This window comes from Pan troglodytes, chromosome 2 (assembly GCF_028858775.2).
Source record: "Pan troglodytes isolate AG18354 chromosome 2, NHGRI_mPanTro3-v2.0_pri, whole genome shotgun sequence".
Taxonomy (NCBI): domain Eukaryota; kingdom Metazoa; phylum Chordata; class Mammalia; order Primates; family Hominidae; genus Pan; species Pan troglodytes.
The window spans coordinates 195168057-195182749 of NC_086015.1; positions in this window are offsets into that span (position 1 = coordinate 195168057).

The window sequence follows — 14693 nt, forward strand, 5'->3', positions numbered from 1 at the left end:
CAATAAGAAAGTGCTCAGCATACACAGAGCTACAAAAATCCCAGCTGGAATTGTAAAATAAAATCAATAGACACCAACAATAAGATGGCACAGATTTTGGATTTTCTGAAAAAGATGTTAAAAATAGCTGTTAAAAATTTTTTTTGAACAAGCAATTACAAATACTCTGGAAACAAAAGGTAAAAGGGAAAGCATTAATGAACAATAGATTGATGAAAAAAATATTTTAAAAAGACCATTATGAAAGGACACTATGAACATACTGAAAGGTCAATCCACAAAATGAGAGGAGATATTTGCAGTCATATATCTGACAAGGCATTCCTATCCAGAATAGTTAAAGAACACCTACAACTCAACAATAGAAAAAGCAAGCAACCTAATTTTAAAATGAACAAAGGACTTACATAGACATTTTTCCAAAGAAGATATACAAATGGCTAATAAGCATATGAAAGATGGCCAATATCACTAATCATGTAAATGCAAATAAATACTCTGAGATAACACTTAACACTCATTAAGATGGTTTTAAATTGAAAATAGTAAGTGTTGGTGAGGATGGAGAGAAGTTGGAACCCTTGTGCATTGCTGAGAATGTGTAAGGGTGCATTGGAGGACTGGCACAGTGGCTCACACCTATAATTCCTGCACCTTGGGAGGCTAAAGTGGACAGGTCTCTTGAGCCCAGGAGTTCAAGACCAGCCTGGGCAATATGGTGAAACTTCATCTCTACAAAATATACAAAATAATATACACACAGAAACACCATGTAATACTACTCAGTCATAAACAAGAGGGAATGAAATAATGGGACTTACAGCAACCTGGATGGAATTGGAGACTATTATTCTAAGTGAAGTAACTCAGGAATAAAAAACCAAACATCGCACATTCTCACTCATAATTGGGAACTAAGCTATGAGGCTGCAGAGGCATAAGAAGGATACAATGGACTTTGGGGACTCAGGAAAGATGGGAGGGAAGTGAGGGATAAAAGACTGCATATTAGGTACAGTGTACACTGCTTGAGTGATGGGTTCCCCAAAATCTCAGAAATCACCACTAAAGAACTTATCCATGTAACCAAACACCACCTGTTCCTCAAAAACCTATTGAAATAAAAAATGAATTTAAAAGAAATGACAGCCTGGATAAAGAAAATGTAGTACATATACACCATGGCATACTATGCAGCCATGAAAAAGAACAAGATTGTGTCCTTTGCAAGGACATGGATGGAGCTGCAGTTCATTATTCTTAGCAAGTTAACACAGGAACAGAAAACCAAATACCACAGGTTCTCACATATAAGTGGGAGCTAAATGATGAGCACACATGGACACATAGGAGGGAACAACACACACTGGGGCCTATTGGAGAGTGGAAGGTGGGAAGAAGGAGAGGATCAGGAAAAATGACTAATGGATATTAGACTTAATACCTGGATGATGAAATAATCTGTACAACAAAGTCCCATGACACAAGTTTACCTATGTAACAAACTTCCACATGTACCTGTGAACTTAAAATAAAAGTTAAAAAAAAAAAAGATGGATGCAGAACATCAGTGAAAATAATGGAGTGAGAACCTCCAAAACTGTCTCATCCATAAAAGTATGAAGATACTAGCAAAACTTGTCGAAATCAACTTTTTCAGAATTCTAAAAATTAATTAAAAGCTTTCAGTAATCTGGGAAGCATTTTGTCAAGAAAAATGGCTGAATGTTGGTAATATCAAGGAGATTTGTGACATAATCACACTGAAAACCAACAGCCTAGATGCCACTGGATGGAAGAGAATATAATTGGAGGTCCTTCAAAGCCTTATTCCTAGAGAAGGATCATTCTGTGTCCTGTCTGGTAGTCTCCTGAAAGACCCCACTTGCAAGGTGGCTTTTATGTGAACTGACTCAGAATTCTCCCAGTGGCAGTAGCTTTTTCTCCAAGTCTATTCATTGAATAAAATCAGAAGCAATTGTTTAGCACTGTAGCTTCATGAGACAGTGACAATATTTAGAGAAAACAACAGGCTAAACAAAAAGCTTAAAAGGAAAAAGTAATGAGGTAACCATGTTGGGGTAGGGGTAAGGGTGTTGAAAAGCTCTGATATGTTCTTAGGAATCTCCAAGGATATGCTCAAAGTATGCATAGGTCTGTGCACGTGCTCAAGAGAGACCCCAAAAGGCCCTAGGCTGTCATCACCGGCTAATCATGAGGTATTATGCAAGCAGGAAGTGAAGGTGAAGCTGGATTTGTAAACTCCCTGACTGAGTATTGAAAGTATACTCCAATATGCACATAGAGATGTTCAGAAAATACTAGGTCTTAATGGTTTGAGGGTTTAAGTAAATCTCTGTCTAATCATAAGTGATTCAGTCTTCAACTAAGTGAGCAGAAACTTCAGTGGCCACATTTAACAAAAAAATACAGATTTACTTCAGACAATTTACTAAACAAACACCAGCAGCAAACAGCAACTGCAAACCGTGAGGGGATGAGGGGAGAGAGAACTCATTTCCAGAATTGCCATTGTTTTATTTAAAATGTTCAGTGTTCAGTAAACATTTATGATGCATGCAAAAAAGTACAGAAAATGCATAGAGTGAAGGAAGAAACCAGTCAATAGAAATTTTCCCTGAAAAGGTCCAGATGTTGGATTTACAAGAGAAATACTACTAGCTATTTGAAATATATTCAAAGAGCTGAAGAGGATTATGTTGGAAAATTAAAGGAAATTATGAGAAAAATGTCTCACCAAATTGAGAGTATCAATAAAGACAGAAGTCAATTAAAAGATCTAAATAGAAATTCTAAAGGTGAAAAGTACAACATCTGACATAAAAAATTCATGTCAGGCATGGTGGCTCAGGGCTCACACTTGTAATCCCAGCACTTTGGGAGGCTGAAGTGGGTGGATCACTTGAAGTGAGGAGTTGAAGACCAGCCTGGCCAACATGGTGAAACCCCGTCTCTACTAAAAATACAAGAATTAGTCAGGCATGGTGGCAGGTACCCATAATCCCAGCTGCTCGGGAGGCTGAAGCAGGAGAATCACTTGAACCTAGGAGGCAGAAGTTGCAATGAGCCAAAATTGTGCCATTGCACTCCAGCCTAGGTGACAGAGCAAGGCTCCATCTCAAAAAAAAAAAAAAAAGAAAGAAAAGAAAGAAAAGAAAAATACACTAGAGGGGCTCAACTGTAGATTTGAGCAGGTAAAATAAAGAAGTAAAAAGGAAGTAAAAAAAAAAACTTTAAAATACATCAATTGAAATTATTACAGCCTGACTAAAAGAAAAAAAAAGACTAAAGAAAAATAACAGAGCCTCAGAGATGGGTGGCATAACATCAACCATACTAAAATGCACATGATAATATCCCCTGAAAGAGAGGAAACAGAGAAATGGGATAGAAAGAATATTTTAGGAAAAATAGCCAAAAACTTTCAAAATCTGATGAAAAATATTAAGCTGCACATCTAAGAAGCTCAACAAAACTTAATTAGGATAAATTCAAAGATACAAGATAACTCATCATTTAAAAAATCAGAAGAAAAAGACAAAGAATCTTTAATGCAGCACAAAAAAGGTGGATATCATGCGTTAAGGGACCCTCAATAAGATTAACAGCTGATTTCTAATCAGAAATAATGTACGATAGAAGACAGTGGGATAACATTTAATGTCCTGGGGAAGAGAGGGACATAGAGTGCAAACAAAGAATTCTATATGAAGCAAAACTTTCCTCTAAATATGGAGGAGAAATCAAGACATACCCAGATAACCAAAGGCTCAGAAAGTTTTTCTCTAGCATACTTCCCTGAAAAGAAATGTTAAAGGAAGTTTTTCTGGCTGAAATGAAAATACACTTGATAATAACTTGATTCCACATGAAGAAATAAACAGCACTGATGAAGGTAATTACATAGGTGAATTTTATTATCTATAAATTATATCTCAATGAAAACATTAGCAAAGTCCCAGGGACTTGTGAAATATCAACAAAAAGTCTGATATTTGTATCATTGAAATACCAGAAGTTAAAAAGAAACAGCATGGTGCTGAAAATATTTTTTAATAAATAATGGCTAAAAACATGCAAAGTTTAGTGAATGATACATACCTACAGATTTTGTAATCCCAGGATAAATCAATAAAAATGTTTACACAGAGACACAGTCAAAATCACAGTAGGCAAATTAAAATACAGTATGACAATATATCCAGGTAACACATGAGAGTGCAGGAAAGGGGTAACAGGAATGAGAAAGAACAGACCAAAATAAGTAATAAGTTGGTAGACCAAATTCCAGGCACACCTATATTTACATTAAATATAATTGGTCTAAGCATTCCAACTAAAATAAATTATCAGAAATGATGTTGAAGCATATTCCTACTATAAGCTGTCTCTAATAAACTGACTTCAAATATATTGAATAATGTTAAAAATAAAAGGAGAAAAATCGATACCATGCAAACATGAAACCAAAAAAAAAAGCTGGATGGCTATATTAATATCAGCCAAAGTGAACATCAGAGCAATGAAAACTAACAAGGATAGAGTGGAATATTACATGTTGATGTGAGAGTTAATTCACCAAAGAGGCATAACAACTGCATAAAGGTATATGTTCATAACAAAAAAAAAAACCTTCAAAATAAAAGAAGCAGAAACTGATAGTGCTGAAAGAGTAAATACACAAGTCTACAATCATAATTGGAGATGTCTCAGTAATGGTGAGGAATTAAACAAAAATCCAAAATATAGAATAACTGATCACCATAACTAACAGGATCTAATTAATGTTATAGGACACCACTCAACAACAGCAGAAAACACATTGATATCAAATGCACATGCCCAGAACCAATTAGTGTATACCTAATTATTAAAGCTGTGAATGATCGTAAGAACCCTCAAGCTTGTAGGCAGCTGGTGTGAAGTCAGGGTAGCCTGAGAACTCCTACACTTGCAGCTCGTGTCTGAGATGAAGAGGCCTGGAGGGCCGCTCCCTCAGACATTGCAGTTGGCAAGCTCACTGCAGTAGGCCTCTCAAAATTGCGGGCAGATTTGGGTGACTGTAAGACTGGTCTTGAACCTTGAATTTTACTGACTCTAGGTAATAACTATAAAATTTTAAAATTATAAATTATTTTTTCAGCACCCCTTTTCACTCTCAAATATCTTTATTTGGATAATGGATAGTCATTCTACTATTAGATAATTAAAATCATTTAATTTACTATATATGCCCTTTTTACTTAACATGTAAATTATCAAATTCTTTCATAATTTTCTTTGTGTTTTGTGACAAAATAAAACTGGGAGCATTTTCACACACACACACACACAGACTCATTCTCTAAACGCTACTGAGAAAAAAAAATATTAAACAGAAAACTTAAACAATGAGAAAGTACCAAAAGGCTGAGTTTGCCTGGCTTAGATGTGTTGGGATGAACCTTTGTTAAACAACCTATCACATGAACCATAAAAGCAGATGATTTCTCAGAGGAGAGAAAATATTTTGATCCATCCTCATTCTCTGCACCTGATTCCCAGATGCAGGGATGCACTGATAAATAAAAAGATACAGCTGTCACAAACTACAGTAGAACGGTCTTTTGATGAGTCAGTTCCCTGTCTGAATCAACAACTCTCTTCAGGAATTTTCATTCAGATTATCATTCCCATCATGTAGTTCACCCAGGAGAAGAGGGAGATAGGCATCATATCCTGTCCAGTGGTGTGATAATATATTCAGGCATGATTACTTGCAAAAGAATAAAAAAACTAATTAGAAAAGTTCATATTTGGAAGGTAGATTCATACAGCATTTTATATTCTACATCGTTCCAAGATATACTAGGTGCATCTGCTTAGTTTACAGAATGCTAATCTCAGTCCACATAGCCTTTATTGAATTAATAGCCACCCTAGCTGATATTTATAGATTGCTGAAGATACACTAGACCCTGTGCTACATGTTCGATATGAAGTATCTCTTCTAACCCTCACAACCTCCATATAAACAGGGTACCATTATGGTTTCCCATTTTAAAAATTACGAAAGTGATGTTAAAGAAGTTCAATATAATGTCCAATTTCACTCACCTAGGCAGAGCATGGACTGACCAGGCCATCTGACTTCAAAGGCATACTGCCTTTGTGGTCCCAAATGAGATGGGTACATCTATGGCCCTTCAAGTTTACCTGTGAAATAGGAACATTTGCAGCAACCATGTAATATTGATGGTCTCTAAAAATGTTCTACAAGTGTTGTGTATTGACAAATGCCAAGTCTGGGCACCGTTCTTTCTATTTATAGATCAGAGAAGCCATATTTTTATATTTACAAAATTGGTATAGGACATAGACTATATTTGGTAGCCAAAGGGAAAGAGAATATTGTCTTTAATATTTCAAAAAAAGAACTTCTTTCAAAAAATGTTTTTCTATATTACAGCCTTGAAATGTGTGTCTTCTAAAGAAAACATAAGGGCTTGGCCTCTGTGTCTAAAGTAGGGAACCATAAACAGGGGTTAGCAAAAACAAAGAAACAACAAACAAAAACCAAGAAAGACAGAGAGAGAAATGAATAAATGGATGTCCTAAATGTAATAGCATTGGTGTTCCTCAGCCTTATACCTTAAGAACCATTCAGGATTCTGTATTTCCAGTTTGAGAAGAGGTAAAGTAGACACTCTGAAATAAAGGTAGCACCTATTATAAATCTTTAGTTTTCCAAAAGCTAGGAAGAAAAACAACAGCCCTCAGTAATCAGCATGTTTCAGTGCTAATACAATGGACTATAATGATTCACCTAGGCTACCTCTACGCTTATAGAGTCAGCGAAATAGAAGAATAGGTTATTACCACTTTAGTATACAGAAAACTAAATATATTGTATTGATATTTATTAAACTCATTATTATTATCCTGTAATAACAATCTAATATATCAATAATCTCAGAAGAAATGGAAGTGAAGATTAAAATATGTAAACCCAGAAATATTTCATAAATAAAATTAAATAGTAAAATAATGTACAAAAGAAGTTATTACACAAACATATGAAGGTTAATCCTCAAAGTTATTTTTAAAAGTAATAAAAATTTGAACAAAATATAGTTGTCAAAATCTCTATAAAATAAGCAGTTGTATTAAAAGTATATTATACAGGGCTGGTAATGGTATGGAAGAATGACATACATATTAATGCACTTTAGGTAAGAGTGTTCAATTATGTGCTATTTTTGAAAAATGTTTTGTCATTATATTCAAGAACCTTAAATATATTCTTATGTTTTGACCCAGTAATTACCTTCTGTGAAATTAAATTAAACAGAATACTTCTAAATATATAAGATTAGTGCAAAAGTGTATTAATTGCTACAATATATGTAACAAATAATCTAGTTAAGCAATAACATGTATATGATTAAATAGAATATAAATAATTAATATTATCAGAAAAACCAAGGTATATCAAATTTTAGTAAGTCCTAGACTGAACTTCTGATCTTCCCCCTAAAACCTGTTCTTCCTGAAGTTGATCTCAAATGACTTAACTAAGGCAAATCCAGACTTATCATTTCCTTAGGTCAGAAATCTTGTCCTTATCTTTGGCTGCTTCCAAATTCTACACCCAGTTTATCACCAACTGTGCCTAAATGCACATTTAAAAATTATCTGAGTCCTCACTGCTTTCACTGTGGTCCAAGTGCCATCACCTCTTGCCTCGATTATTGAAGTTGTCTCCTATGTAGTTACCTTGCCCTTCAACCCTCTATAGTCTATTCTCTGCACAGCAGTCAGAGTGATCCTATTAAATGAGAAGTCAAATCACGCTACTCCTCAACTTATAACCTTCCAGAGGCTCCTTAATTCCCTATGAGTAAAAGTTAAAATCTTTATAACGGTCTACAACAATGCTCTCCAATAGAAATATAAAGGTAGCCACAGTTTTTTATTTTATGTATTTATGTGTTTATTTTTGTTTATTTTATTTTATTTTTTTTTGAGACAGAGTCTTGGTTTGCGTCATCTCGGCTCACTGCAACCTCCACCTCTGGATTCAAACGATTCTCCTGCCCCAGCCTCCCAAGTAGCTGTAATATAGAAATACATTTTTTGAAAGAAGTTCTTTTTTGAAATATTAAAGACAATATTCTCTTTCCCTTTGGCTACCTTAAATATGGATTAACAAAAACAAACAAACAAAAACCAAGAGAGACAGAGAGAGAAATGAATAAATGGATGTCCTAAATGTAATAGCATTGGTGTCCCTCAGCCTTATACCTCCCGAGTAGCTGGGATGACAGGCGCGAGCCACCACACCCAGCTAATTTTTGTATTTTTAGTAGAAATGGGTTTCACCACGTTGTCCAGTCTGGTCTCGAACTCTTGACCCCAGGTGATCCACCTGCCTCGACCTCCCAAAGTTCTGGGATTACAGGCGTGAGCCACCGTGCCCAGCCAGTAGCCACAATTTTTTCTAGTAACCACTTAAAAAATAAAAAGGAGCAGATCAATTAATATTTAAATATATTATATTTTACCCAATAAATATCATTTTGCTATATAATCCACATAAAAATGTATTAATGAGATAATTATTCTTTTCTCTATAGTAGGTAGTCTTCGAAAGTCAGTGTATATTTTTCATCTAATACGTACCTCAATTTAGACAAGCACTCAAGAACTCAACAGCTAGCCAAAAGTGACTAGTGGCTACCACAGTGAAGCATAGAACTCTAAAGTCCGATATGGCCTACTACCTGCCCTCAACTCTGTGAGCTTATCTCAGAATACTCATCTCCTCACTCAATGTGCTGGAGCCACACTGGACTTCCTAGTATTCCTGGCACATACCAGCCCAGTTATTTCCGTGCAGCTATCCCATGACTCATTGCTTCACTTTATAAAGATCTTTGCTTAAATGACAGTTTTTCAGAGAACATTGCCTGATTACTCTCTTAAAAATTGAACACAAGTCTCCAGCATTTTGTTTTACTTTATTTTTTTCTATAACATTTATCACCTAACATATTCATATACTTTACTTTTTCTATATTCTACCCCTAGGATTTAAGCTCCATTATGTTACCAGGGCAAAATGTGTTACCTATTTTGATCATTTTTTGTATGAATAGGACTAGAAGAGTGCTTGGAAAACACAGGCAGTGCTATATATGCAATCGTTCAACGAGGATTTGCATTCATGTCATGGTTCATTGCCTAGGTGCTGAGTGCTGGATAAAAATTACCTCCCATCCAGAAACTATAGGCTATATTTTTCTCACATGGGTTTGGCCAAACTAATGCAAGAAGCCCCAAATCCACCGTTTAAGCTAGAAAACTTGCTTTGTTCCTATCTAAAGAAAAATCATTAAAATAAGATGAACATACATGTTTTCAGATTTGTATCTCTGGTATAGTGGCTTTAGATTCATAATATGCTTCATGCCTTCTCCCCCCTCCATTTTTACATACCTGTCAATAAACAGAACACTTGTTCGGTGCTCTGAAAGTAAGATGGCATGTATTCTTCACAATATTAATTTCAAGCTTTTTTTTTTTCTAAATTAACAACGTCATCAACATCAACATTGAAAAGTTGTCACTCAGAATAACCCTTAGCCAATTTATTCATTTTCCACCCAGTACTATATGACTCTTTTTCACAACCCTACTAGCTGACTAATTTTATATGATTCTTTCTTCAATTTTTAACAAGTAGTTGAAGAATAGTGGTGAAATTTGTTATCAGCCGGTTTTCACATAGCAAGGATTGGCTGTTGCCATGTGCAACCCTGATTGGCATCAAAAGTAGGTGTACAAGTTAAGAAGTTAAGTTTACCAAAAAATACATGGTTTGTAGAGAAAAATTAAAAAGTATCTATGCTGAATCATTTTCTTTTTTTTAGTCTATTCTAAGAAAATCTGAGTCTTTTCCTTGATTACTAAGGCAGGGTAGAAGTGCCATCCTAAGCATATCCAATGCCAGATGCTAAGCTTTCATTTGTGCTTGTGTATATGTGTGTGCATTGACTTAGCAGATAAAATAAGCATTGAAGATCATTTCCCACTTTTTTCCCTCATTCTTGGATTTCATTTTCATTTTGCCTAACTATACCCTCATATTATTTTATATAAACTTTACGAATCCTTGAATAAATCTCTATTTGTCAAGTACACTTGAATGGTAATTTATGTATAGTTGTCCTTCAGTATCTGTAGGGTATTGGTTCCAGAACTGCCAAGGATGCCAAAATCTGTGGATGTTCACACTCCTCATATAAAATAATATAGTATTTTCATATAACCTATGCACATTCTCCTTTATATTTTAAATCATCTCCAGAATGCTTATAATACTTAAGGCAATGTAAACACTATCTAAATAGTTGTTATAATGCTGTTTTAAATTTTTACTACTTTTATTGTTGTATTGCTATTTTTATTGTTTTCTCAAATATTTTCTATTTTCAAGTTTTAAATAATTTTACTTTACATTTTGATTTTTCACATAAGTATCTGTCTCCAAAACCAAAACTATATTCAAGGAATATCTAGGAAGTCTTAATTCCTGTCTGTCTCCAATGCCTCAATTTATTTTCTCTTCAGATAACCATCAAATATCTTTTTTTCTTTATTCCCCCCAGCTTTATTGAGGTATAGTAAACACATAAAAATAGCTTATATACACAGTGTACAATATGATGTATTGATAGATGTATACATTGTGAAATGATTACCAGAATCAGATAATTAACATATCCATCACCACACATAGTTATTTTTTGGTGTATGTGAATGAGTGGCAAGAATATTTAGGATCTACTTGCTTAGCAACTTCTAAGCATACAATATATTATTATTAACTCACTGTGCTGTAAATACATCCCTAGAACTTATTCATCCTTACTCAAACTCTGTACCCTTTGAGTAACATCGCCCTACTCCCTCCACCCCCACCGTCAGCTTGTAGGAACCACCATTCTACATTTTGCTTCTATGAGTTTAACTCTTTCGGATACCACATGTAAGTGAGATCATGCAGCCTTTGTCTTTCTGAGCCTGACGTGTTTTGCTTAGTATAATGTCCTCCAGGTTTATCTATGATGCCAGAAGACTTTCCTTATTTGTTGAGGCTCATTAGTACTCCATTGTGTGTGTGTTTGTCACAGTGTATTTATCCATTCGTTATTGAACACTTAGATTGATTCCATGTCTTTGTTACTGTGAATAATGCTGCAATGAACATGGGGTGCAGATACCTCTTCACCATACTGATTCATTTATTTTGGATATATTCCCAGAAGTGGGATTGCTAGATCCTATTGTAGTTCTATTTTTAATTTTTTGGTGGACCTCCATACAATTGTCCATAGTGGCTGTACTAGTTTGCATTCCTCCCAACAGTGTATGAAGGTTACCTTTCCTCCACAGCCTCACCAGAATTTGTTACTTTTCTTCTTGATAATAACCACACTAACAGGTATGGGGTACAATTTCATAATAGTTTTAATTTTCGTCTCCCTAATTATTAGTAATGTTGAACAGTTTTTCGTATATCTGTGAGCCATTCGTATATCTTTTTTTGTGTACAAAAGTCTATTCAGTTACTTTGCCCAGTTTTTGAGTTTTTACTTTTCTTACTATTGAGCTGAGTTCCTTCTATTTAGATATTAACTTTTTATCAGATATGTGATTTGAAAATATTTTCTCCCATTCCATAGGTTCTCTCTTCACTCTGTTCTAATATTCTTTCTTTCCTTTCTTTCTCTTCCTTTCGCTTTCTCTCTCCCTTCCTTCCTTCCTTTTCTTTCCTTCTTTCCCTCTTTCCTTCCTTTTCTTTCCTTCTTTCCTTCCTTTCTTTCTTTTCTTCCTTTATTTTTTCCTCACACTGTTCCCCAGGGTACAGGCTAGAGTAGTGTAGTAGTGTGATCACTAAAACCTCTGCATCCCAGGTTCAAATGATCCTCCCACCTCAGCCTCCAAAGTATAATATTTTCAAGCCTCATTTGGTTGAATCTGCAGATGTGAAACCTAAGGATTATAAAAGCCCAATTGTATAGAGATTTCTAGGTTATATTTATTTTTTATCAGAACAGTTGAGGCCACTGTCTTCTAAGAGCTCACTAGCTGATGAAAAGTATGATGTCATCTGGTGTTTGCTAATTTATGGGTACACAATTTGAGTATTGTTTCTTTGTTTTCTCTGTAGAAGTCTTCAGACCTTCTCTTTTCACAAAAGTTTATTAGATTTCACTACATTCAAAAAAGCTTCCAGAGACAGACACAGAGAAAGAAAGAGTCTGTGTGTGTTGTTCTTTAACAAGAGGAAGGAGGAAGTAGAGAAGAAGGAAGTTCTTACTAAGTTTATACTAACATGACGTTTTATTAGAATTAAACCAGGGTAGGTTCCAATAATGGTAGGATCATGGTGGAGGGGAGGCAGGACTATATTGCAGCTCCCACTCAGACAGTCTGACAGTGCAGTGTCTGGAGTTTCGTATCATGAACTTTTGCTCCAGAATGACTGCAGGAATAAATCAGGGAAGCAAAGAGAACCCACAGACCCTCTGAAGGAAATGGTTTGCTCCTGCAGGACCCAGGAGAAACCCCAAATACTGTGAGTGCCCAAACTTTGGAAGTGGGAAAGGGGGATCATCCAGTCTTGAACACACACCCTCACTGGGGAACCTGAAGATGTAGGTTACGGGAGAAGAATTGACCTTACCTGGAGCTGAGTCACTTTAGAGAACTGAGCAAAATACAAGGGTAGAGGAAGCAGCGGAAAAAGCCCTGTGGGCTTGCTGGGTCCCCTAGCAAGCCATTTCTGCCTTGCCTCACAGGGGCCCTTGGGGAGGGCTGCCAGAGCCACTGGGTAAAGGCCACAGGGAGAAGGAAACCTCCAGCTGAACTTTGTAACAATTTGAACTGATCGAGAAGTCTCCTGGCTAGAACTTGGGGGGAGGTTGTGAATCCAGTGTGCAGACTCCACAGATGGGATGAGCACAAAAGCCCTATTTGCCTTCACAGCTGGGAGGCGGGTAACCTGGGGGAAGTTCTCAGCCCTGCTTACCCACTGCCTGGAAACAAACTTGGTGCTGTTGGTGGGGGGCACAGTGGGAGTGAGAATGGCCCTTTAGGTTGTGTGGGAGTTGGGTGAGGCCTGTAACTGCCAGCTTCTGCCCACTTTCCTGACAACCTGCATGACACAGTAGAGGCAGCCATAATCCTCCTAGGAACGTAACTCCATTGACCTGGGAACCACATACCCATCCTCACAGCAGCTTTAGCAAGACACTCCCAAGGAGAATCTGAGCTCAGTCGGGCCTTGCCCTGCCCCCACTTAATGGTCCTTCCCTACCCACCCTAGTAGCAGAAGACAAAGGGCATATACTCTTGGGGGTTTTAAGGCCTCACCCACCACCTGTTACCCTGTTCCTCCCCACACTATCACAGCCAATGCCCTCTTGAAAGCGCTACCTCCTAGCAGAAGGCCAAACAGCACAAAAATGGTGGATTAAACAACCCAAGCTAAGGACACTCACAGAGTTCATTTCATTCCTGTGCCCCCTCCACGGGAGCAGGTGCTGGTATCCACAGCTGAGAGACCCACAGACAGTTCACATCACAGGACTCTGTGCAGACAACCCCCAGTACCAGTCTGGAGCCTGGTAGACTTGCTGGCTGGCTAGATTCAGAAGAAAAATAACAATCATTACAGTTCTGTTCTCAGGAAGCCCCATCCCTAGGAAAAGGGGGAGAGTACTACATCAACGTAACACCCCTGGGACAAAATAACCTGAACAACAGCCTTGAGCCCTAGACTTTCCGTCTGACAGAGCCTACCCAAAAGAGAACCAACCAAAAAACCGACTCTGGTAATATGACAAAACAAGGTTCTTTAAAACCCCCAATAAATCACACTAGCTCACCAGCAATGGATCCTAACCAAGAAGAAATTCCTGATTTACCTGAAAGAGAATTCAGAAGGCTCGTTATTAAGCTTATAAGGGAGGCACCAGAGAAAGGCAAAGCCCAATTTAAGGAAATCCAAAAAATGATACAAGAAATGAGGGGAGAAATTTTCAATAAAATAGATAGCATAAACAAAAAAACAATCAAAACTTCAGGAGACAATGAATGCACTCACAGAAATGCAAAGTACTCTGGAAAGTCCCAGCAATAGAATCAAATAAGCAGAAGAAAGAACTTCAGAGCTTGAAGGCAAGGTTTTCAAATTAACCAAATCCAACAAAGACAAAGAAAAAAGAAGAAAATATGAACACAACCACCAAGAAGTCTAGGACTATGTTAAACAATCAAACTTAAGAATAGTCGGCATTCCTGAGGAATAAGAGAAATCTGAAAGTTTGGAAAACATATTTGTGGGAATAATTGAAGAAAACTTCCCTGGTCTTGCTAGAGACCTAGACATCCAAATACAAGAAGCTCAAAGAACACCTGGGAAATTCATCACAAAGAGATCATCACCTAGGCACGCTGTCATCAGGTTATCTGATAAAGGAAAGGATCTTAAGAACTGTGAGATAGAAACACCAGGTAACCTATGAAGGAAAACCTATCAGGTTAACAGAATATTTCTCGGCAGTTACCCTACAAGCTAGAAGTGATTGGGGCCCTATCTTCAGCCTCCTCAAACAAAATAATTA